This window comes from Globicephala melas, chromosome 1, assembly GCF_963455315.2.
Source record: "Globicephala melas chromosome 1, mGloMel1.2, whole genome shotgun sequence".
Lineage (NCBI taxonomy): Eukaryota > Metazoa > Chordata > Mammalia > Artiodactyla > Delphinidae > Globicephala > Globicephala melas.
This window is the reverse complement of record NC_083314.1, coordinates 74,386,510-74,409,697: the sequence shown is the minus strand read 5'-3', so window position 1 is coordinate 74,409,697 and position 23,188 is coordinate 74,386,510. Positions and strand designations below refer to the sequence as shown.

The window sequence follows — 23,188 nt, the reverse complement described above, 5'->3', positions numbered from 1 at the left end:
CTGGGAGTTCTCAATTCAGGAAAGTGAGAGATTCTTTTTGCCAGGGTGACAGGAAGAATGAAGTCATGACTCATTTCAGAAACAAATAAGGAGTGTGGATATGTCTAAGTTTTTAGCCTTCCTCTATGATAGCAAGCAAGATTTCTCACCTCTAAAATGAAGAGTGCTGTTAGTGTTTCTTAAGTTATATCATTTTACAAACGAATAAAATACTAAATTCTAGAAGAAGAAGAAGAAGAAGAAGAAGAAGAAGGAGGAGGAGGAAGAGAAGGAGAAGGAAGAAAGAAGAAGAGGAAAAAAGAGGAGGAGGAGGAGGGGGAGGAGGAGGGGGAGGAGCAAGAGGAGGGGGAGGAGGAGGAGCAAGAGGAGGGTGGGGGAGGGTGAGGAGGAGGAGGGTGAAAAGGAGCAAGAGGAGGGTGAGAAGGAGGGGGAGGAGGAGGAGAAGCAAGAGGAGGGGGAGGAGGAGGGGGAGGAGGAGGGGGAGGAGGAGAGGGAGGAGAAGGAGGTGGAGGAGGGGAGGAGGAGGAGGGGGAGGAGGAGGAGAAGCAAGAGGAGGGGGAGGAGGGGGAGGAGGAGGAGAAGCAAGAGGAGGGGGAGGAGGAGGAGAAGCAAGAGGAGGGGGAGGAGGAGGAGGGGGAGGAGGGGGAGGGGAGGAGGGGAGGCGAGGGGGAGGAGGAGGGGGAGGAGGAGGGGGAGGAGGAGGAGGGGGAGGAGGAGGAGGGGAGGAGGAGGAGGAGGGGGAGGAGGAGGAGGGGGAGGAGGAGGAGGGGGAGGAGGAGGAGGGGAGGAGGAGGAGGAGGGGGAGGAGGAGGAGGAGGGGGAGGAGGAGGAGGGGGAGGAGGAGGAGGAGAAGAAGAAGAACCTACGATCATTTACTCTCTGGTGGCCTGGAGAAATTTCCTTATCTATAAAATGGGAATGATCCTATATTATTTAGAGGAGCCTAAAGCATGACAACTAGGCTAAAGAGAAATTATGCCAATACACACACATCAGTGTCTATTTAGCACCTCCTACTCACCAGATTCCGAGAAATATGCTGGGGCTACGAAGTCAGAAGCTTACTTCTCCTTCAATGTACATGACAGGAGAAATGTAAAGACCTCAGGAGCTGCTATGAGAATTTAAAAAATAACAGGATACATGCTAAAGTGCTTTTTAAAAAACAAAACAAAACTGCAGAAATTGGGACTTCCCAGGTGGTCCAGTGGTTAAGACTCCACGCTACCAATGCAGGGGCCCGGGTTCCATCCCTGGTCAGGGAACTAGATCCCACATGCATGCTGCAACTAAGAGTTTGCATGCTGTAACTAAGGAGCCTGTGTGTCACAACTAAGGAGCCTGCTTGCTGCAACTAAGACCCGGTGCAACTAAATAAAAAAAATATTTTTTTAAAAAAAGATCAGGCTCAGTTTATTAAAAAAAAAAAAAACCTGCAGAAATGGGGGCAATAGTACCGAACTCATAGGGTTCTTAAGAACACAGCAGCATAATTTACTATTAAGAGTAACATGGTATCAAATATCCCTGCTCCCATGGCTCCTGGTCTCAGGTCAGTGAGATTTAAGGCTAGAAGCAAAGGCTGTTGCCTTCATGTAAGATTAAAAAAAAAATAAGAAGAAGAAAGAGAAAAAGAACTAACTATAGATAAAGATGTAGTCCTTTCAGACTTTCAATAATAAAGTAAATACAGTTGTACCTCAGTATCTAAGGGGGAATAATTCCAGGGCTCTTCCACCTGCCACCCCCGGAAGCTCAAGTCCCTAATATAAAATGGCAAAGTATTTGCATATAACCCCTGACATCCTCCCATATCCTTTAAATCATCTCTACATTACTTATAATACCTAATACAATGTAAATGCTATGTAAATAGTTGCTGGTGCACAGCAAACTCAGGTTTTGCTTTTTGGAACTTCCTGGAATTTTTTTTTCGGAATTTTTTTTTTTTTTGCGGTACGCGGGCCTCTCACTGTTGTGGCCTCTCCCGTTGTGGAGCACAGGCTCCGGACGCGCAGGCTCAGCGGCCATGGCTCACGGGCCCAGCCGCTCCGCAGCATGTGGGATCTTCCCGGACAGGGGCACGAACCTGTGTCCCCTGCATCGGCAGGCGGACTCTCAACCACTGCGCCACCAGGGAAGCCCTTTTCTGAATATTTCTGATCCAAGGTTGGTTGAGTCCATGGATGCAAAAACCCAGGACATAGAGGGCCGACTGTAACTAACAATCAGGATGGGGAGGATGTAGAACTTCTCAGGACAGTGTAGTTTAAACATTTTCCTATCAATAATCTCTGAGTATTCTTTTATCAATCATACCCATCCAGGGTAGCAGCAGGCCTGCAGAGATCATTTCATTCTCTCCCCTGATTCTGAATCGCCTTGCCTCGAAGTTCCCAACGTACTCTGCATCATAACTACTATGGCACTTACTGTACTTACTTGTTAAATTAAAATTACTTGTTTATATGTCTGTCTCTTCCATTAGTCAATAGATAGTGACTGACACACAGTGGATACTAAATGTTCACTGAATGAATAAAGGAATGGATAGAAGGACTTAATAATCCCCTTTTTATTTATTTTTAAAGAATCCCTAGTGAGGGAGAATCCAACATATGCTTCACATGTCTAGCAAAAAGTTATAAAATCCTGATTTTTCTCCCAAACTCAAAAAATATACAGATTAGAAATGAAGAGGCAAAGCTCATAATTTGCCAACAACATGATTTAGAATCAAACAAGCGGTTCTAAAATCTTTTAACAAAAAGGCTATGAGAATTATTGACTTTAGCAAGGTAGCAGGATACAGGATAACTACATAAAAATGAATATCCATACATACTGACAAAAAATAACTGAAAATTGATATTTAAAAACTATAATTTAAAATGGCATCTAAAATATGAAATATTTAGGGATAAATTTGACAAAAGATGTGTAAGACCTGTACACTAACAACTACAAAACACTGCTGAGAGAAATTAAAGACCTAAATGGAGAAATATCCAATGTCCAGAGATCGGAAGACTGAATATTGTTAAGATGCCAATCCTCTCCAAACTGATCTATGGATTCAACACAATCTCAACTGTAACCCCAAAGAGGCATTTTTGTAAAAACTGACAAACTGATTTTAAAATCTACATAAAAATGAAAAGGACCTAGAATAACCAAAATAATTCTGAAAACAAAAGAACACTAGAGGGAATTCCCTGGTGGTCCAGTGGTTAGGACTCCGCGCTCTCACTGCTGAGGGTCAGGGTTTGATCGCTGGTCAGGGAACTAAAATCCCACAAGCTGTCACAAGCCGTGTGGCGCGACCAAAACAACAACAACAACAACGCTAGAAAACTTGTATCATCTGATATCAAGACTTATTATAAAATGACAATAACCAAACCAGTGTTACTGACAGATTAAGGGAACAAAGTAGAGTCCAGGCCACACACATATGATCAACTGATTTTCAGCAGAGGTGCCAATGCAACTCAATGAGGAAAGAATACTCTTTTCAATAAATAGTGCTAGAACAACTAGATATCCATAAGCCAAAAGAGATAATAACCTCAATTCTTATACCCTATACAAAAAATAACTAAAAAATAAAGCACAGATCTAACGTAACAGCCAGAATCATAAAACTTCTAGAAGATCTTACTTTGAATTTGGCAAAGATTTACTTAATCAATACAAAGAGTATAAACTATACAAGAAAAAATTGATATAGTGGCTTTCATCAAAATTAAGAACTTTTGGTCTTCAAAGACACTGTATTTTGCTGCATGCAAATGTGAAACAAGTTTTAAAAGATATCGTTACAAAAACGAAAAAGCATGTCACTGGGAGAAAATAGTTGCAAAAACATATCTGACAAAGAAATTGTATCTAGAATACACGAAGAACTCTTACAATTTAATAACTGAGTTAATACTGAGCAATTATGCCCACTTAAAAAATGGACAAAAGACCTGAACAAACACTTCACCAAAGAGGACATAAGCATGGCAAATAGGCACATAAAAAATGTTCAGCGTCATTAGTCATGAGGGATATGCAAATTAAAACCACAATAAGACATATTACTACATACACACTAATATGGTTAAAATTAAAAAGACTGACCATACCAAGTGTTGGCCAAGATGTAGAACAACTGGAACTTTCATACATTGTCTAGTGGGAATGTAAAATTGTAAAACCATTTTGGAAAATAATTTGGCGATTTCTTATGATGCTAAGCATATACTTACCATATAACCCAGCCAATCCTCTCCCAGGGTTTACACAAGAAGAAGGAAAACATGTGTCCACACAAAGCCTTGTACATAAACGTTCATAGCAGTTTTATTTGTGGTGGCCCAAATGTCCATCAACAGGAGACTGGATACATAGATTATCCATAAAATGAAATAAAACTCAGCAATAAAAAAATACATTACTGATACATACAACAACATGGATTAACCTCAAATAATTGTGCTGAGTGAAAGAAGTCAGGCAAGAAAAAAGGACATAGAGTATAATTCCATTTATATAAAGTTACAGAAGATGTGAACTAATCTACAGTGATAGAAAAGAAATCCCTGAGGATAGTTGCCTGGGGATGGGAAAGAAGAGAAGAGAGAGAACGAGATTACAAAGGGGCATAAGGAAACTTTTGGGAGTGATGGCTATGTTTCTTGTCTTAATTGTGGGGATAGTGCCACAGATGTACACAATGGCAAAATGCATCAAATTATATACTGTAAATGTATACATTGATTGTAGATCAAATATACCAGAATAGAACTATTAAAAGGAAAAAAAACGCATTAAGGGAAAAAAAAATTCTGAGTCCACACTGGAAACTAAACATTGCCCTTTTCAATTATAGAGATGCAGGCAGTCTCTATTAACTGGTAACACAAGTGTGTCCCAAGACATTCTGTTCATTATTCCGGGTCACAGTGCTGCTAGACCGTAAAATGAGGCAATGGCTTCTGGATTTAAAACAGGAGAAAATCGCAATATGTACATACACACTTGCATTCTATCTCTTTACACACACAAATGATTAATCAATTGGTGCACAGGCAAGTCCTAAATACCCACATTAATGGAGAGGCAGCACAAGTATTCAGCAAAAACGTATAATACAAAAAGCATTTTCATTTGCCTTTGTAATCGAACACGTGGTCTTGTTTTTCAGAAGATATATCTAGGGATGTTGGGCTTTGACTAACGTTAAAATAAATTCTTTTCCCCCCCTATTTTTTACTAGAGCAGGAGCTAAGGAGTTCAGAGGCGGCAAGGATAAATTACAATGCTGACATGGATAAAGCAATTGAATTAAAAGCATTCACACATATCCACCAATGTTATATACTTACAGGGAAATGTCTGCCCACGTGCTCCCCACTCACTCTCATGAGCTCTCCAGAAGAGCTTTTCTGGGTCTCTAAATGCTTGTACCTCAGTGTGAAAGGTGGCAAAAGCCAAAGATTTAATGCTGAGATTCTGTCAGTAAATTCTCAGCAATTACAGTCTCTGATGAGCCAGTTGCTACTTAGGAAGGAGGGAGAGAGACAGGTGTGATGGGGTACACAATTCAGGTAGAAGAGAGCTGTTCAAGAGGATTTTAGGCCAGCAGAATAAGCTGTTCTTAGATGCTTTCAGGTGGGCACTATAGAGATGCATCCTTCCAGTCCTAAAGCCTTTATTTAGTATTTATTTGGGCACAGCAAATGCTGAGCACTAAAAAAGAGAGAAGAATCACAGATACGTCCTTCCTCTGCAATGTTTCTTATTCAAAAAGGAGACAATGACAAGGACACATTTAAAATCAAATTAATAACCATCAAGGATATAAATTTCATTATCATTCAAAATGCATCTAATATTAAGTCTTAATTGTGTGGCCATGTAATGGGAGTTTTCAATCTAAGCAATAATGATAGGATTTCAAAAAAGGAAAACAGCCCAAATAAATGAAAACAACTGTTGGTTATCTATGCTAAAAAGAGGGGCAAAGTAAAGCAGTGGTAAGAAAATTAGACTAAATTCAAGTCTTACTTTCCTATTCTAGTCCTGACACTATGCAGTCACAGGAAAACTGCTTAATTTATGCTTCAGTTTTTCATGGGAACCCTAATCTCATAGTGCTAGTCTAAAGATTAAATAAGACTATATGCACAAAAATTATCATCAAAATGCTAGCATACTGAATCCAGCAACATGTAAAAAGGATTATATACCATGACCAAGTGGAATTTACCCCAGGAATGCAAGGTGGTTTAGCATAAGACATTTCTCTAAAGAAGATATACAATGACCAAGAAGCACGTGAAAAGATGCTCAACATCATTAGTCATTAAGAAAATGCAAATCAAAACAATGAGATACTACTTTACACCCACTATAATAAAAAAGACAAATAATGACAAGTGTTGGAGAGGATGTGGAGAATTAGAAACCCTCACAGACTGCTGGTGGCAATGTGAAATGGTGCAGCCACCTTTGCAAAACAGTTTGGCAGTTCCTCAAAATGCTAAACACAGGGCTATCCTATGATCCAGTCATCCTCCTATGAGGTATATACCCAAGAGAACTGTAAACAGGGACTCAAACATATACCTGTACACCAATGTTAACAACAGTATTATTCATAAATAACCAAAATGTGAGGCTTCCCTGGTGGCGCAGTGGTTAAGAATCTGCCTGCCAATGCAGGGGACACGGGTTCAAGCCCTGGTCCGGGAAGATCCCACATGGCACGGAGCAACTAAGCCCGTGTGCCACAACTACTGAGCCTGCGCTCTACAGCCTGTGAGCCACAACTACGGAAGCCCGTGCTCTGCAACGAGAGAAGCCACTGCAGTGAGAAGTCCGCGCACCACAACGAAGAGTAACGCTCGCTCACTGCAACTAGAGAAAGCCTACATGCAGCAACGAAGACCCAACACAGCCAAATAAGTAAATAGATAAACAAAAGATGGTATATATACACAATGGAATACAGTATTATTCAGCCATAAAAAGGAATAAAACTCTGACACATACTACAACATAGATGAAACCTGAAAATACGCTAAGTGAAATAAACCAGACACAAAAGAACAAATATTGTATGATTCCATTTACATGACATGTCCAGAATAGGCAAATCTATAGAGACAGAAAGTAGATTAGTGGTTGCCCGAGGGTGTGGGGAGAGGGGAATGGAAAGTGACTGCTAATGGGTATAAGGTTTCTTTTTGGGGGTGATGAAAATGTCTGGTATTAGATAATGGTGATGGTTCCACACCTTGAGTGTGAATTTTATGGCATGTGGATTATATTTCAATAAATCTGTTACAAAAAAAAGAATATATGTGAGAACACTCAAACTGTAAAACTGCAAAGTAATGCACAAACACAAGGGATTATTATGACGCAAATAAATGGCTGTGGATTGTGAAGTCATGAAGGTTAGATGAAGTAGCAATTAAATCAGCCAATTCACTAACCCTCAAAAATCTTGTCTGCAGGTATGGGAGGTGCCCAGCCTGCTATGTATTTTACATCTAATGTATTTATCTCTTGACTTTAGGGTACATTTATAAACAATTCGCTTTTCACCTCTGACCAATAAAGATATATTAAAGCTAAGATGTATGGGGGAAGGGAACAAAATCCCATAGAAACCCACCCTATTCCTAAGTTTAAGACGTTTGTAGGGGTAAGGGAGAGGGGAGAATGGGGAATGACGGCTAATGAGTAAGGGGTTTCCCTTTGGGGAGATGAAATGTTTTGGAACTAGATAGAGGTGATGGTTGTACAACGCTGTGAATGTACTTAATGCCACTGAACTATATATTTTAGATGGTTAATTTTATATTATGTGAATTTTACCTCAATTTTAAAAATAAAAGCACAGTCTGTTGGTTAAGGGGGAAAAAAAGATGTTTGTATCTGTGCCACAGTAAAAACAGTAGTGATTTTTAACTCAGTAATTATGCCCATCATCTCCTGCCTAGATTACTGCAAGAGCTCAATAGTCCTTCCTGCTTTTCTCTTGAACCCCTAGTCTATTCGTAATACCAGAGAAAATCTTTTAAAAGGTGCATCAGATACGTCACTTCTCTGGCATCTTGAGTGACTATTCCTTTATTATTCATTTCATAGTTTTTGAACACATATCTCAGGTTAAATATCTGCCTGTAAATATTAAATCCCCATAACCTCTAGCACAATGCTGACATACCAACCTGGGATCAATACACATTTCTTGTTGAAGTCAATTAATTGCCAAATAAGACTCGAAGGTAAAATCAGGAAGCAGAGGAGATTCCTTATCTCTACCAAGCTGCCAGTAAGCTCCCTGGCTGTGAGCTGTGATGCCTTTATTCCACCCTTGCTGCTTAAGGGTGCTTAGATCTTTTGCAGGTGCCTTCCCAACTAGCCTTTAGGTTCCCTAAAGTCAGGGACCACCAGTCTCCATTATCTTCCCCAAGGTATCTAGAAGAGGGGTAAGCACATAATACAGGGCAGGAGTAGATGCTGATGGAGATGATGGCAGCCAGAATGAGATGGGGGATAAATCTGCTACAGAGGCAAGAAGAACCTCAGTTTCCAGTGGGATTCATGCTGCCCGCTTGTTATCTCATCCTTCCCTCCTCACCACCCCTTCTCCATGCCCTCCTGAAGCTGTGGGCTCCTAGCCCTCTGAGTCAGTAATCCTGCCTCAGCCAATTTATTTTCTAATCTTGTAGCTTTCATATAAAAGGCTCTCCATGAGATTGATGGTGACAGACAGGATGGCCCCACAGATGAGCAGGCTCCCCTGTTAATAAACACCAGGGAGGGAAGGCACCCCATTCAAGGGAAAGACGGACGAGCTAAGTTGTATCAGAGGGGAGGCAATTCCAAAAGCTGGAAAGAGCTATCGAAACAGTGTGTCCTGGGGGAACCCGCCTCCAAGGAGGGAGAGGAAGAAACAGAAACTAAGCCAGCTGAAGAGAGATGCCTCCCTCATGCCCTAGGCTCTTCCTCACAAGTATATAGTGAGGTTAGAGTACAACAATAGATGGCAAGTGCTTTGAGGAATAAAAGCACTGTATATGGTTGGTACTGCAAGGATTATTATATTAAGTGGTTCTTTTACTTTGTCTGGTTTGTGTCCTAGTTCTTCCAACAGTACCCTAATAAAACTCCCCAAGCACTGGATCACCAAGACAGGAAATGAAATGAAGCAGACTCTCACTCAAGAGCCCCTGATGACACAAGCATCAATTTGGAGGCCGTGGCAGATCACCAGCAGGGTCAGATGCAGAGAAAGCATCAGTTTTGCATCTGACTTTACTCTCCCTCAACTGAAGACAAGAGAACTTTAACCACTTTGGGAGATTTTTTTTTTTCTATCTTCTCTAGCTACCTTCCCATCCTTTTGCTCATTCCATGCTTCCTAGCCTATAAGCACTATTTCTCAGACCCTCCTGCTAGAAAACACACACACACACACACACACACACACACACACACACATACACACACACTTTCCCCAACTGGGAGGATCCTTTTCCAAAGTAACCAAGCTCACAGGGCTCCCAAGGAACTCAATCTCTGGTGTAAAGAATAAAAGCGGCAGGGGCGAGACCATGGGAGGAACACACAGCTCCGAGTCCCAGATCACTGTATGGCTGTTACAGAGAAGGTAGGGCTAGAATGGTAGAAGATTTTGTCTGCGTTTACCTCCTTCAGCAAAGACTAGGAGGTGGAAAGCGATTTCTGAGATCAGTCCTGTGGGGCTCCCCGGAGCTCTGGGTGATTAAGAGTGTTAAACAGGGCCCAAACCAGACACCCTCCTCAACCAAGGAGAGGAAGCCCAGGATTTAGAGCCAGGGACCTAGGTTCACTACAGTTGTGATTTCAAGTCTCAACTCCCGTGAGCCTCCGTGTTCTCGTATATAAAGGAGAAAAACAACTGTAATAAGTATATATCAGAATGACTGTTAAAGCACTTTCCAAAAAATAGTAAAGTGCTGGACAAACCCCAGTTGTTATTCCGGATCTTCCCCTATCCACCCTTCTATATACTTATACGGTTGGATGTAGCGTCATATGAGAGAACAAAAGGGTGTAGGACTTGGGTTTCCCTACAGGGCCAGATGGATTAGAGTTAGCAGTTAGTAAGTCTGAAAAGTTGCAAGAACTTTTAACCAAGAGAGAACCAGTCAACACTTGAACACTCGCCGATTAAAGTTATTGGAAACACCCCAACTGGAGAATTTAGGGCACTAGCGGGCACCACGTAAAGAGGACAGAGCTCAGTTGTAAGTACTACAGGAGTATTACAGATGCCAGAAAAGATAAGCAGATACGACATAAAAATCAACAGGGATTTATGTGGTGAGAGATACAGGAAAAAGGAGAAACCTGAATCACGCGGTTAATCAGGTAAGACCTCACTAGGAAGTAAGTTTGGAAGTGGTATTTGAAGGACAGGAGGGACAAAAATTAACCATAAAGAAATTAAGTGACTGTGGCAAACTGAATTTTCCAAAAGTAACCACGACAGTATTTCCCATTCTTCATGCACTCCCCATCAGGAGGTGGCGTCCATATCCCTTCCCTAATCCTGGCCAGGCCTTTGTGACTCCCTCCACTAATAAGAGTAGGGCAAAACTGACACTATGTGATCTCTGAGGCTAAGAATCTAGAGAGATGAGAGATGAGAGATGAGAGATGAGAGATGAGAGATGAGAGATGAGAGATGAGAGATGAGATGAGAGATGAGAGATGAGAGATGAGAGAGAGAGAGAGAGAGAGAGAGAGAGAGAGAGAGAGAGAGAGAGAGAGAGAGAGAGAGAGAGAGACCTTTGAAGCCCAGGCCAGGTCGGCCCCTATATAACTGCACCTGTTTGAGAGATCCCAATTGGGAACAACTGCTTAGCTCAACCCAGTCAACCCCCAGAATTTTGAGCAAAATAATTAGTATTATGTTAAGCCAATGTTTGGGGTGGTTTGTTATGCAGCAATGGATATTTTGAACACTACTGATCTGTGCAAAGCCTCCATGACCAGGACAGCTAAGTCACACCTAAGGGATGGGGACCTGGCTCATCCAACTAGAGACTATAAGATAGGAGGTAGTAATGAGAATAATAATAGCTAGCATATACTGAACTCTTAACTATGTCAGGTATTTTGCTGAGCACCTTACATGCATTACTTTTACTTAATTTTTGCAAGAACCCTACGAGAGAAATACACTTTTTCTCATTTTCCAAAAGGAAAAACTGAGGCTGAGAGGGACGGAGTAACAGGAAACCCAGGTCTATTTGACACAAAAGTCATATTCCTAACAACTAGTCTGTACTGCAACATGGTGAGTAGAACCTTAAAGGAGTGACCGAAGTTCCACAGATTAACATGAGAGTTGGATGGATCTCAGAGATCAATCCAACTTTCCTATTTTACGACTGATGAAACTGAGAGGCCTAGCGAGGTTAAGTGACTTAGCTTAAAACTGTATCCATTACTCAACAATAAAAAGACAAGTAAACAGGGACTTCCCTGGTGGTCCAGTGGTTAAGAATCCGCCTTCCAATGCAGGGGACGCGGGTTCGATCCCTGGTTGGGGAACTAAGATCCCACATGCCGTGGGGCAACTAAGCTGGTGCGCTCTAGAGCCCTCATGCTGCAACCAGAGAAGCCCGAGGGCTGCAGTGAAAGATCCCGCATGCAGCAACGAAGATCCCGTGTGCCACAACTAAGACCTGACGCAGCCAAATAAATAAATAAATATTAAAAAAAGACAAACAAAAAATGGACAAAGGATTTGAATAGACATTTCTCTAAAGAAGACATGCAAATCGCCAATAAGCACATGAAAAGATGCTCAACGTCATTAAGAAAATGCAAATCAAAATCACAATGAGGTACCACTTCATACCCACTAGGATGGCTATAATCAAAAAGACAGACAAAAAAACAAGTATTGGTGAAGATGTGGGAAAACTGGATTCTCACAGTTTGTTGATGGGAATGTAAAATGGTGCAGCCACTTTGGAAGACAGTTTGGTAGTTCCTTAAAATGCTAAACACAGACATAGCATATGATCCAGCAACTCCCACCCTAGGTATATACCCAAGAGAAATGAAGAGATACATCCACACAAAAACTTGTACACAAATGTTCATAGCAGCATTATGCATCATAGCCGAGCAGTGGAAACAACCCAAATGCCCGTCAACTGATGAATGCATAAACAGAAGGTAGTGTATCCATACAATGGAATATTATTTGGCCATAAAAAGGAATAAAGTACTGATATGTGCTACAACATGGATGAACCTGGAAAAATATCATGCTAAGTGAAAGAAGCCAGGCACAAAAGGCCACATATTATATGATTCCATGTAGAGGAAATGTCCAGAACAGACAAATCTACAGAGACAGAAAGTAGATTCATGGTTGCCTGGGGCTAGTTGGGTGGTGTGGAGAGTGGCTGCTAACCGATAGGAGGTTTAGTTTGGGGTGATGAAAATTTTCTGGAATTAGATAATAGGGATGTTTGCACAACTCTGAATATACTAAAACCCACTGAACTGTACACTCTAAAGTTATGAATTTTATGGTATGTGAATTATATATCATAAAGCTGTTAATTAAAAACTTGTATTCAGGGACCTCCCTGGTGGTCCAGTGGTTACGACTCCGCGCTTCCACTGCAGGGGGTGTGTGTTCCATCCTGGTCAGGGAACTAAGGTCCTGCATGCTGTGCACTGTGGCCAAATAAATATTGTATTCATTCATTTAGTAAAACTTCACTGAGCATCCATTCACTACACAGTCCAGGCACCGCGGGGTACACACAGATAAGGCCCCTGAGTAGTTTAAAGGTGCCACACTGCTTAGGGGAAGAATGCTCAGTCACTTCTGAGATTTTATTCTTCCCAAAGTCACTGAACTTACCCGGCCCCAGAGTGCCACTCTTTCCCCATCATTAACCAACCAGAAGGCAGAGAGGGAGGGAAGTTTCCTTCCTCTTGGACAGTGAATGCAAACCTCAGGTCCTATGGGGAGGCCATGGGCAAGGAAAGCTTATCGGGAAGAGATTACATACTCAAGAGTCTTGATTCCCGATTTACCAATCTCTTTTCCTGGAGGACATCCTTCACCTGTGTCAAGCAAACCTGATGTCTGGCTCCCTCAAAGATTTACACATTTTTACCAGTGAACCTGGCCAGGGGGACAGGAAAATGGAAAGAGCACTAGGCTAGGGCTCCGTAAACACAGATTTTTTTTTTGTTTAATCCCAATCCCATTGTTTACTAGTTTACAGACTTAGGCAAATCATTAAAGCCTCCCTGAGCTTGTTTCCCCACCTCTAATATGGGAATGCAAATACTTGCCTGGACTACCTCAATAAGATAACAGACCAAAAACACTTTGCAAACTACATATCATACCGCAGAAATACAAAGAAGCGGCGTCATTATGGCACTGTTATCTCGGCCTTATAAACCTTCCATCTTTCTCTCCCTGTCAATTGTGTCCGCCCCTACTTTAAAAGCTGACTTCTTCTCTTGGGTCTAATCTTTCCTTCAATTCTGTCACACATCTCCCCTCCTGCCTGTCCCACAGCAGACTCTGATGTATGCTAACCTCTGACTTAAGACAACCTAGTTCTACCTGGAAAAAAATGAACTCAAAGGCCTATTGATGGGGACTAAGGGGCTCCATTTTTTTCTCTTCTTTCTGACCAAACTTCATAAAAGAATTGACCAGACTATCACCCTTTCCTCACTGCCTCTTCCCTCTTAAACTCACTGCAAACTGGCTCCTCCCCATGTCCCCCCAAGGCCGTGAAAATCTTCCTAGTTACTAAATCCAGACACTTCTCTATCCTTTCCATCCTTTGCCTCTTGGGAGCACTTGACACTGCTGGCCACTCCCTCCCTTCATTTCTGAGATTCCACACTGCCCTGGCTCCTGTTTTCCTGCCACTCCCCACCAGTCTCTTGTGTGGGATCCTCTTTCTTTGCCTCACCTTTGAATGCAGTGTCCCTCAGGGCTCTGTCCAAGGCCCTCTTCTCACTCTACACCCTGTCCTGGACAGCCTCACACTTCCACCACTCGGTCCAGATGTTGATGACCCACATCCCAGCACGCCCTCCTGACCTCCAGGCCTGTATAACCGGCTGCCAACCTACCAAACAGCTTCCCTGGGATCTCCCACAGGCGCTTCAAACTCATCATGTCCAAAAGGGACTCCTTTCCTCAATCATGCTCTTCCTCCTCAGTTCCCTTTTTCATTGAATAGTACTACCCGCCAGCCCAAGCCAAGGAAAAGGCTGTCAGCCTTGCCCCCGCCTTCTCGCCCTCCCCGTCCCATAACCAACTACTTAGTCTTCTAATCCTTCATTTTTCTCCATCTCCACTGTCACTTCCCTAGTAGAGGCCACCCTCACCTCCTGCCCAGATTACCACAATGGGCTCCTAATTTGTCCTCCCTCTCTATTCTTTTGTTCTTTCAATTTAAATGTCCACACTGCAGTCGGGTGATCTTGTTTTTCTAAAAGCCTATCTTACCATGTCACTCCCTACTTGTATTGCAATGGTGCTTCACTGCTCTCAGGATAAAGTCCAAAACTCCTAATAGGGAGGATTACATGATTCCCAGGCTCTAGCTCCTGTACGCTCCTGTTTCATTTAATTAACTGTTCCAAGGTCTCGCTATAGACCATAGCTACTTTCAGCTCCCGCGACACCATGTCCTTCCTTTTCTTCTGTCTTCAGTACATGCTGTTCCCTCTGCCTGGACTTTCCTTCGCTCAAGCCTGGCTCTCATTTTCTGGCCTCAATTAAAGGTCACTTCCTCCAGGAAAGTTTCTTTATCGTCCCTCCCATTTGCTTCAACTGATATCACAGAAGAGTTCAGGGTGGTATCATACAACTCCTGCTTGCCCGCCGGCTCCCCACACAAAATCACAGGCTCGGGCTTCCCTGGTGGCGCAGTGGTTGAGAGTCCGCCTGCTGATGCAGGGGACACGGGTTCGTGCCCCGGTCTGGGAAGATCCCACATGCCGCGGAGCGGCTGGGCCCATGAGCCATGGCCGCTGGGTCTGCGTGTCCGGAGCCTGTGCTCCGCAATGGGAGAGGCCACAACAGTGAGAGGCCCACGTACTGCTAAATAAAAACAACAACAACAAAAACAAAAAACAAAAAAAACACCACAGGCTCCCAGAGGGCAGGGTAAGCAACTTATTCACGTTGAATCCTAGTGGCTTGAGGGGCACCAGCCAGTGAAGACTTGTTAAATGGACCAATCCCCTTATTTGAGGGATAGCATGAGTATTTCTAAACCTCAGACCCTATTCCTGTGAACCCACTGAAGCCCAAGTGGTTTTCTGCCCCCATCCCTAGGGCTCGGAGAAAAGGGTCTGCGGTTCTAGTCTCATACAAGGTCCCATTCACAAAGCTATTTACTACACTCTCTCCAGCCACCTCCCCCCAGAACAACAGTGGCCTTTCTCTGCAGCAGCAGTCTCTTGGAAGGAAGCTTCTGAGGGCTGTGCTCTGGGAAATGAATGGGGCCAGCCTGGGGCAGGCAGGACAATGGCAGGGCGGGCCCTGTGCCCCGTCAGACCCCTGCAGGGAACGGCAGCCCGGAAACCAGGCCGCCAATGGGGAAATCCCCCCGAGAGCTGGGAGAAGCTGAAGGCAAGCAACCGCAACAAGGCTGCTCTGTCCCAAGAAGAAATACCAAGTGCCCAAGACCTAGCACCCAGTAAGAACAAGGGGAATTCTTGGTCTCCCTTCCTAGCAGCAATGTTTAGAGTTGCTTTCTTGAAATCCCTTGGGTAGGCATGGAGGAAATTGGAAATGTCAAGAATGAACTACAGTTCAAGTCAGGTAACTGAGGGAGGAGTATACCTCGTATAGAGAGAACTCTACTGAGCACGAGAAGACAATCTAGAAAAATGAAGAGACATCGCTTTTGAACCCTGAGAAACAGGATAAGACACAATAACCAACATAAAACATGCAAAGAATGGAAGAACACCAACATTTATTTATAATAGTCGACCACGTGCTAGGGATTCTGCTAGATCTTTTATATAAAGTATTTTATACCAACATACGAAAGATAATGAGTCCAATTGCTATATGTATGTGCAAAAGGAATGTTGAATAATATAAATATACTATAGAGTTTGATGATATTAACCAGAAAAGGTCACCCTGAAGGAATTAAGACTAGCCGGAGTTGGGGAGAGAAAGAGAACACTCATATAAAGATGTGGAAAGAGTGATGTGGGCCTGGGAAACAGGCTAGCCTACCTGAAGCGGGATGGTAGGGGACAGTAATAAGACCTACAATTAGTGAGATGTGGGCTGAACTGAAGCAAGAAGACATGGATTCCAAGCTGGGGAGTTCGAGCTGGAAAGGAAAGACACTGTGCAAAGAAGGTTTCCAGTGAAAAAGGATCGACTTAGGACGAGATCTTCCGCACCTTATTTTTAACTAGTACCGTCCTGTGTTTGCTCAATGTGTTCCCAGAGCCATGCCTGTCAGTCCTCAGTTTAGAATCAGCACAGGTCTCAGCACCCAAGCACAGGTCTTCTCGCGGCAGCTGAGGAGAGTTCAGGCCAATCTGGGGTCCTTGCCAAACCAAATGCCTCAACAACACTCACCAAATGTTTGGCACTACAGAATTCACAAAATGCTTTTACACAAATCGTCCTGATCACACAGCTAGTTAGCGGAAAAGCTGGGACTCACACAAAGCTCTTCTCACTTCAAGTCCTATACTCTCTATAATCATGCTACTAGGATGGTTTCTGCAGAGATATCCCTTGAGCCCTGGAGTTTGGTCTGCAGTGGGGGAGTGGGGTATGATTAATTAATCAGGATATCAAATATATGCTAATCTCCTCAAATCATGACCCCATTTCCTAAGGGAGCTCTCGGAACTCACTGCCTCTCTCCCTCTCTTTAGAAGACTGCACTGAAGACCTCTAAATCTATTTGGTAGAAACAGCCTAACCTAAGGCCCTCAGCAAGATAAGTATCATTCGATATGCTATGTTCAGTGAATTGCTGGGTACCAATGGGAGGCAGAATGACTTTTAATGATGGTCTTAATCTCTCAAGCAATAGCCAGTCTCCAAAACTTGGGAACCAAATCTGATTCAGCCTTAACATACATATCCTGTTGGTTTTCCTTCCAAAATGTCTTTCAAATCCTACCCTTCTTTGTTCTCACATTATCTTTTGTTCTCTTCCCACCTACATAATAATATTAGAATTCTTTCCTTAAACATTCCTTTTATCACCATATATTACACAAACCTTGCTGGTTCCCTTTCTCCTACCACATCCAGTCTGAATACCTTTATCCCCCCCACGCTCCCACCATACTCACCTTGACAGCCTAATTTCTCTGCTCTACAAAGACCAATACTCTTACCATCCTGAGACCACCCAATGCTTGGTTCTGCCCCAGAACCTTTGCTTATGTTGTTCCCCTGGTCTGAAACAGCTTCCTCTCTTTCTTCAACCTAAATAATTTCTAACCACCCCTCCCCTGGCTTTTCTCACTAGCGCCAACTTTCTACTTGTCTCTAAATGTACCTTTTTGGTCTACATCAAGATTCAGTAATGATGTACTACCTTTTTATTGTTTTGTGTTGCTTCATTAATTACATTTCCCAACAAGAATGTAAGCTCCACATTCTTGCAAATTATCTGTCAGAACACTAAGAACTGAGCTGTGCATGGAGCTATTTGATAAATATCGGCCGTCCAACCGACTGATTGCAAGTGCCACAGATCATAGGTCATCATCTGGAAGGTTGTGAGACTGGTCCCGTTCCCTCTGTGATTTGATGCCAGTCCACGACTGGTGACTATAGATCCCATTGCACCATTTTATGGTAGCTTTAAACACTGGAGGACAAAGTGCTGGAAATCAGCCCTCTGAAATCACTTCACCCTAACTTTTCAAAGCTCCCTTCTCACACATTCACGTCTTAGTTTGCTATTCTTTAGAATGAGGAGAATCCTGAAGAAGTCAATGAGGACGACAGAGGGATACCAGTGACTTTAGGGCCTATGTTGAAATCAGAAGTAAAAGACAGGAAGATGGACTTAAATTGTAGCAAAGGAGGAAATTCCCTGGTGGTCCAGTGGTTAGGACTCGGCGCTTTCACTGGGCTGGATTCAACCCCTGGTCGTGGTCGGGGAACTAAGATCCCGCAAGCCACACAGTGGAGCCAAAAAAAAAAAAAAAATTGTAGCAAAGGAAAAATTGGGGTTCAAAAGAATTTACAACTGTTCAACTCATGGAACCACAAGAGATCACTGAAAATGGGAGCCCCTCAACCTTCTGGACCAGCTCAGGAGATGCCCTATTTGGAGTCAAGAGGAAAGGGAAGAGGAGGATCCCCTAAGACTTAAGACTTCTGTGATTTTCCCCTCAAATCTGTCCAATTGTTTTAGGACCATAAATCTGGGTGTTCTTCCAGGCCTTGAAAATGTCTTCCAAATCCTACTCCAATTTTATTGGGGGCCACAGGTTTCCCCGCCTCTCCCCACACTTCCACATCACTGTGCTTCTTCCACTTTCCCCTCCCATTTCATCAGACAGCTCTGTTCCCTGGTTTTTTCAAACTTTCGTTTTCACTGGTTTTCAGGAAGGCAGATAGGATTCCTGAAAAAAAAGTCCTGGCTAACTGAAGGAAAGGGCACAGGCATTATGTTTTCAGAGGCTCAAAGAACATAACAGCTAGAAGGAATCAAATCTGAGAAGTTGGCTACCCTAATTCACTCATCTATTTACTTGGATGCTGGGGGTCTTCCATCAGGGCTCCAAACCTCTTTTCATAGGGGATCTAACACAACTTTTCATAAAGTAATGATTACTTTTTTCTTTTGAGACCACAATCTGCAACTTCTGTAGTCCTGCTTCCCTCCATGGGGCAAAGGAGTGACCCTGGATGCCACTAGCAGGTCTATGCTTGGGTCTTTTCCCAATACGGTGATTGAGGAAAGAAGAATGCACAGTCCATGGGGAAAAGGGTTTCCAAACCACATGACAAATCTTGAAATTAAGTTTTAAAAATAATAAACCAATAAAATGGATTTTTAAAGGCAGTGCCACTATGAAGATGTGAAGCAAATTCAGTCAGTATAGATTAAAACCATTCCTCTTACGTTTTATGGAACTTCAGCATTCAGCCCTTTCACATACATCAGATTCCCAGATCTTTAAAGCAGTATCACTGCTATCCAAAAGACACTATCCAAAAGTTTCCAAACTCTATTCCACGAAGGTTGCGAGCTTCCAGAACTCTTTTGTCTTTATACCAATTTGGGAATTAGCCATGTGACCTTCACAGAATCTTTTTTATTTCTGATGAACTCATTGTCATTTAACTTGTCACATTTTTTGTCTACCCTCCTAAACAGAACAAAAGGGACTCTGACTATTTAAAAAAAAAAAAGCTAAATCAATTTGTTCATCAAAGGGTGCTCTTTCAGAAATGTTTTTGAGTATGTGAAGGTAAGCTCAGCCTTTTCCTGCTCATAATGGTGATTAATCACCAAATGTTTCATCTGCAAATCCACTGCCATCTCTCATCTCACGCCTGGAGAGCACAAGGGTACATTCTGGAGAAGACTCAGCATTTCAGGGGACTTACTCTTTGTAGTTCTGGATCCCTGTCACTGTTCTGGGAGGCGAACCTCGAAACTAGGCAGAAACTCAGCTGAATGTCTGGGGGTTTCTTGTTCCCAGGGCTCAGTAAGAACCTGAAGTGCAAAGGGGGAGCCTGAGGTGGGACGAACCTCCCCCCACCTCCTTCTCAGACAAGCCCAGTCTCCTCAGCCTAGGCTACCAGCTTTTCTTCTCTACAAACATCCACTCAGCCTGAAGGCTCTTTCCCCCTTCCTCTGCCTTTTTCTCCCTCCTCCTCCATACACTTCATGAAAGATTTTGCCTCTTCTTAAAAAAAAAAAAAAAAAGGCTACAGGCTAGGGAAAAGTTACATTCAATCTCAGATCCCTGATAAGGAACAGTTGCTGGCTCTGGGTTTATTCTGAATTAGGCAAGTCATATGCTTCTAAAACAAGGAACAGCCAGAGATCATAAAACAAATCCTTTCTATCCCCATCTAAGGAAGCCAAGGTAGCTCAAGCCTCTCCCATTCATCAAAATTCCTGGGAAGGAGATTCAATAACCTTCCCCTTCTCATATTCTAGTATCATCACCCAACCCTGACCACTAGAAAAGTATGCCTTCTTTCTAACCTCATGCACTTCTGCAACAAAAATGCCTGTTCGCTCTGGTTAAATTCTTCAAAACAATGGAAAGATCTTTCAGTCACTCTTAATTTGTTTTGGGCCAGTTCAGAAAGTAGTGCATGATGTTAAATCAAATCCATGAGTTTACCATCTAAAAGTTATAGAGTTTTGGTTTAGAAAGCAATTTGAAATATATCATCTAATTTGATTTGTTTTTAATGTTGTTTTTTTTAAAATATATTTTATTTATTTATTTGGCTGCATCAGGTCTTAGTTGCGGCACTCGGGATCTTTTGTTGTGGCGTGCGGGCTTTTCTCTCTAGTTGTGGCACATGAGCTCCAGAGCGCACAGCCTCAGTAGTTGTGATGCTCGGGCTCTCTAGCTGTGGCACGCTGGCTTCAGAGCATGTGGGCTCAGTAGCCGTGGCACACAGGCTTACTTGCCCCTCGGCATGTGGGATCTTAGTTCCCCCACCAAGGATCAAACCTGTGTCCCCTGCATTAGAAAGCAGATTCTTAACCACTGGACCACCAGGGAAGTCCCTATCTAATTTGATTTGCTCCTTTCAATAGCACCGTGAGAAAGACACAATAAGTGTTACAATCCTCAAATGACAAGCTATGTGAAAATGTTTGTGAACCGGAAAGCATTTCATATAAATGAGCTACTGCCTTACATATGAGGAAACCAAAGGAGGCATGTGATTTGCCCAAGATCACACAGTTAAGGGGAATGCCAGGGCTCAAACCAAGAACTCTCAGCTTAAATCTAGTACTTCTCCATTTGCTTTGGTCCTCACATAAGCTAACTACCTCTGAACAGAGAAAAGCTGTTTTATGGATGCAAACTCCTAACCCATCTGGCCATCTCAAAAACATTTGCCATGGAGAACTAGGCAAATGGATATAGATGGCTTAGCAAAACTCATTACCATTCCTATAAAAATACGTCAGTATTATTACCTCTGCTTGCACTATCAAACACACATTAACAGGCAATAAATTGTCCATGGACAAAAACTGAAAAGGACATGAACAGCTACAATTTAGCCCATCTTTCGCTAACAACTGATTAACACTGTAAGATCAAGATGAGCTGCAAATACTTCATGTTTCTTTGGACCCAGAAGTCACTTCCCAAGAGAGGATTAAAGACTCTGCTGGATAAATATTCCACAGCCTTCTATTCTTCGAGCCACAATCTCTCTCCATAGACATGGTCCTCCATGCATATGTCCTAGAAAACACGCATCACCTAGGAAGCCTTCTGTAATTGACCTTACTTTGACTACACTTGAAATTAACACATGAATGTTGAAAAATCTGAAACGGATGAATTTATACAGGCTGACATGTTCACTCAATCCAATATTCGTTTGTCAAATATTTAGTGAGCACTCACCCCATGCAAGGCACTAAGCCAGGCGTGCAGGCTATAACTGAGCAAACAAAACACAGTTCCTACCTTTACAGAGCTTATAGTCCAGTGTTGCTTTTATGTGGTCTTCAGGAGTCTTAAACCTTTCCTAGTTCCTCAAGTAGATTGCACGATCTTTGTAAGCAAGAACTGCATACTTAAATTTTTTGAAACACTGAGCACAGCACCTTACACTACGCTCTCTAAACAGCAAATTGATAAACTAAAAGAGAATCCCTGACTCTATAATCTGAAATCCCTCCACTCAATCTCTCCAGTATGGTGTAAAATTGTGTAAAACTGTAAATTATTTAAAATCCACAGGGTCTTGAATCTGAGATGTCAAAATAGCCCATAGAATGAACCTACTGCTAAAGGGGTACCATCCAATACAACTGGAGATACCGTGAAGGGGACCCAAGTCCCAGAACTGATCCTTTAATGGGGAAGAGAATTGGGGTAGTGGTAGAGGTGAGGAACACTCTCACCCTGCGAAGCTCCATTATCCCAAGTGCAAGGGGGTTCTGAAAAGCATCTTACCCTACTGCCAGAAAGAATAAAACGGGGCCCCCGCCCCTATTCCACAGGACCAGTATGCAAACCTACTTAGACAGGGTGGGGCAAGAGAAAGAGCCTCGGGTTCAGAATCAGAAGACCTGCGACTGAGTCCAGATTCTGCCAATAGTCAGGGAAGGTGGCACTGGGCTAGCCAGGTATCCCCTGTGAGCCTCAATCACCCCTTCTGTAAAATGAGAAGAATAACCTCTGATTTGTCTGCCTCACGGAAATATTGGGAGGCTCAAATGAGATACATTCCTATGAAAGCACTCAGAAAAACCACGCTATACAAATCCTGAGAGACTGTGAGGGTATGCAAACTCCCAGAGGAGCATCTTACACTATAGCCCAGGAACCTTCATTGCCTTTTTCTTGTACCCCCAACACCTGGGTTTCCATCTGCTTATATCTCTGAATTCAGAGAAACAGTTCACCCCCAAATCTCAAAAAGGCAAGTGCGCTAATTCCCGAATTCCAAGAGGATGAAGAGAAGGGCAGCCATGTAACCATTTCAACTTCTTGCCTTGACACACGCTTCAGTTCTCCCTTTACAAGAGTCAAACTAGAGAGAAGCCAACAAAAAGGGGAAGGGATGGAGGTCCAAGCAGCCACATATACTATCTGTCCTTTGTGGCTATCTGCCTTCTCTCCACTGCCAAGTCAGGTCCCCATCTGGGGACTCCTGAACTAATCTAAACGGGACTCTGAGGCAATACAGAGATTAGTGTTTGGGAGAGAGAGATTGTATCATTTTAGGCCACATTCCACAGCCCAAAAGAAATTATTATCAGAGGTTAACTGGACAGGGAGAAAACAATTGTTCCCTTGCAAATATTCTTCCCTATCTCTCCAATATATTTCTTTTTTTCCAGGCCCAGTCCTTCCATTTGCTTGTTCAGTCCTCCAACCAACCATCCATCCAGCACCCACAAAACTACCC

At 42.9% G+C, this 23,188-nt stretch overlaps 1 protein-coding gene across 8 annotated transcripts in view; it reads right to left on the bottom strand.

Moving 5' to 3' along the window:
• Positions 1-23,188, bottom strand: part of ARHGEF11 (Rho guanine nucleotide exchange factor 11) — a 109,888-nt gene that overhangs the window by 85,498 nt on the left and 1,202 nt on the right. The window lies entirely within an intron of this gene.